This window comes from Myotis brandtii, unplaced genomic scaffold (genome assembly GCF_000412655.1).
Source record: "Myotis brandtii unplaced genomic scaffold, ASM41265v1 scaffold139, whole genome shotgun sequence".
NCBI classification, from domain to species: domain Eukaryota; kingdom Metazoa; phylum Chordata; class Mammalia; order Chiroptera; family Vespertilionidae; genus Myotis; species Myotis brandtii.
In genome coordinates, this window is record NW_005354965.1 from 1,907,735 (window position 1) to 1,911,491 (window position 3,757).

A 3,757-nucleotide genomic window follows, 5' to 3' on the forward strand; every position below is an offset into this window, starting at 1 on the left:
ATTGTGCGGGCGCCGGGCAGGGGGCGCCAGGCAGTCCTGGCTCACGCGAGCCCCTGCACCCCCCACATGCTCCGGCCCTGCGCCTATCAGCACCGATAGCGGCCGGGAGCTCTCAGAGCGACTTCCCAGCACCACCGCCTCTGCATGCTTCCTGAGCAGGTCCCGGCCAGGCCCGGCGCTGTGGGGCCTCCACACTGTGTCCGAAGAGCGACAGGTCCTGGGGTGAGTAGGGGCGGGGAGTCAGGCCTGGAGTCCGGGATCTTGAGGTCTAGCCCGGCTCGGTCCTAGATGGGCCCTATGCCCCTTGGGCCCCCCGGGCCTCCGCGTACTTACTGGGGAGAAAAGGAGGGACATTCCTATCATAACAGCATTCCTCCAGCATTTTCTTGAAAGAGCATCAGGCCTGGAAACCATCACTAGGCCTGGCCTGTTTCAGGAAGCAAACTCGGGGTAAAAACAGTTCCGGAAAAGCCCCATGTAAGTGGATATGGTCGTATATTGGGTCAGGAATTCTATGAGTTGCCCAGCTGGCGTGGCTCAGTGGTTGAGCATCAGCCCATGAACCAGGAGGTCAGGGTTCGATTCCCAGTCAGGGCACAGGCCCTGGTTTCGGGCTCCATCCCCAGTGTGGGGTGTGCAGGAGGCAGCTGATCAATGATTCTTTCTCATCACTGATGTTTCTATCTCTCTCGCCCTCTCCCTTCCTCTCTGAAGTCAATAAAAGTATAGTTTTTAAAAAAGAACTCCACGCACCAATTTTCCTTAGAAGCAGTTGTCAGCCGTTTGCATCCTCACCAGGACACCATGTCCGAATTCTGGAGACACATGGCCTCCTTGCAGGAATGAGCCCACAGGCCCGACCCTTCCCGGGGGTCACCGGCTCCCTCTGGGTCTCCCAAGTGGCCTCCTGGGGGCAGCGCATCCCAAGGGCGGTCAGGGTCTCAGGGAGGAGGATGCAGCCTGCACAGGGCTCAGCCGCTGTCCCAGAGCCAACAGGGCTCCCTGCTCCCCCTGCGGGGCCTGGGCAGGCGGGGGGTCCCTCAGAGGACCAGGCGCTTCCCAGCCTCTCCGGGGGTGACGGGGAGGGGCTTCGGGTGTGAGGGGCGGAAATTTGAACCTGGAGCGGGTGAGGGGCCGGTCAAACCACATGGGACAGGAGGAGACGTTGGCGGGAGAGGGGGTGACAGCAGGTCCCCGGGCTCGGGCTCGGGGGGCGGGGAGGTCGCAGGGAGGGAGGCAGCGGACTCTCCCTCAGCAGGTTAAGTGCATTCGGGGAGCCCTGCTTCCCTCTGAACACGGGACCAGTGGGGTCTACCCTGGCCACCCCCAGGGCTTTGTGGGGCGCGAACAAGCCCCACTTCCCGCCTCTCGCTTTTGCCGGTTTCTCTGCGAGAAAGGCGTGTTTCTCTCTCCTCCCTCTCTCTCCCTCTCCCTTCCTCTCTGAAATCAATAAAAGTATAGTTTTAAAAAAAGAACTCCACGCACCAATTTTCCTTTGAAGCAGTTGTCAGCCGTTTGCATCCTCACCAGGACACCATGTCCGAATTCTGGAGACACATGGCCTCCTTGCAGGAATGAGCCCACAGGCCCGACCCTTCCCGGGGGTCACCGGCTCCCTCTGGGTCTCCCAAGTGGCCTCCTGGGGGCAGCGCATCCCAAGGGCGGTCAGGGTCTCAGGGAGGAGGATGCAGCCTGCACAGGGCTCAGCCGCTGTCCCAGAGCCAACAGGGCTCCCTGCTCCCCCTGCGGGGCCTGGGCAGGCGGGGGGTCCCTCAGAGGACCAGGCGCTTCCCAGCCTCTCCGGGGGTGACGGGGAGGGGCTTCGGGTGTGAGGGGCGGAAATTCGAACCTGGAGTGGGAGAGGGGCCCGGTCAAACCACATGGGACAGGACGAGACGTTGGTAGAGGGGGTGACAGCAGGCTCCCGGGCTCGGGCTCGGGGGACGGGGAGGTCGCAGGGAGGGAGGCAGCGGACGCTCCCTCAGCAGGTTAAGTGCATTCGGGGAGCCCTGCTTCCCTCTGAACACGGGACCAGTGGGGTCTACCCTGGCCACCCCCAGGGCTTTGTGGGGCGCGAACAAGCCCCACTTCCCGCCTCTCGCTTTTGCCGGTTTCTCTGCGAGAAAGGCGTGGCCACCATATTGCCTGTCAACCTTCTACTGGGCCCTCGCCTGTGAACCCCATCCTGACGCCCGCCCTCTTCGGCCCCCACAGCGCCCTGTCCATCGCTCCTGCCCTAATGGGCCCTGTTACCATTGGTCTGGGCATTTGCTGCCAGGACTCGGCGTGGTGGGACTTGCTCACCCAGCCCCACTCCCACCCCAGACGCTGCCAGGCGGGTTTGCCCAACCAAATGGGAGGGCAGAGCGCTAGGGCTGAAACAAGGCAACTCGAGGGCAAGTAACAGGTAAAGCCTAATGCACTCTGGGAGGGGATGCGGGGAGGGAACCAAGTGAAAACCTCTATCCACATGGCAGGTTTTCATATAGTAAAATTTAAACCAGCGGTTCTCACCCTGTGGGTCGCGACCCCTTTGGCGGTCAAACGACCCTTTCACAGGGGCCGCCTAAGACCATCCTGCATATCAGATATTACATGACAATTCATAACAGTAGCAACATTACAGTTATGAAGTAGCAACGAAAATAATCTTATGGTTGGGTCACAACATGAGGAACTGTATTTAAAGGGCCAGAAGGTTGAGAACCACTGATTTAAACCATTTTTATTTAGATTATGTATGTATTCCATTAGCAGTATGTGTTTTGCGTATTAAAATGTGTGTGAGTAATATCAGCCCACCTTGCTCCTGAAGAGCTGTGAGCAGTGGGGACTGATAGCAGCGTGGTGTCCACGCTCCACCCCACTCCGGGGCGCACTCTTCCTACCCCTGCGCTCACACCTGCTCAGGTAACATTGTTGAGTGTTTGTCTCCCCCCAAGACGTGAGCTTTGGAGGGATCTTTGCCCGCCTTGCTCCCCAGGCAGCCTGGAGGCCGGAACAGTGTCTGGCCGCGGTAGGAGCACCATACATACTCCCAGGACGCAGGCATGTGGGTGCGTTCAACCCCCAGGACGTCCGCACACACAGATGCCGGCATGCAGACACACACAGACGCCCGCACACACAGATGCCCGCACACACAGAGCTCTCCCAGCTCCACCTGCAGGGGACACACACAGACCTGCACACACAGACCTGCACACACAGACGCCGGCACACACAGACGCCCGCACACACAGATGCCGGCACACACAGATGCCTGCATGCAGACACACACAGACACCTGCACACGCAGACACCCGCACACACAGACACCCGCAGACACAGATGCCTACATGCAGACACACACAGACCTGCACACACAGACGCCCGCACACACAGACGTCCGCACACACAGATGCCGGCATGCAGACACACACAGACGCCCGCACACACAGATGCCCGCACACACAGAGCTCTCCCAGCTCCACCTGCAGGGGTGTGGAGGGGGGGGCCGGGGGGACCACGGTGAGTCCGCTAAGGGCACTTGGGTTTGGGAACAGTTCGCGTCCTACTGACCCGCGGGAGGCAGGCACGCCCGACCGCTCTGGGAACTCAGAGAGCCTTTCGGGACCCACCGGGACCCACGGGGACCCACCGGGACCCTCTGCTGAACAGCATGAGGCAGGCGGGTCTGTGCTGTGGGCGGCGCCTCTGGAATGAAAGCAGCGGGGCCCACGGAGCCCCCACGCGGTGACCGTGACCGTGGCCACAG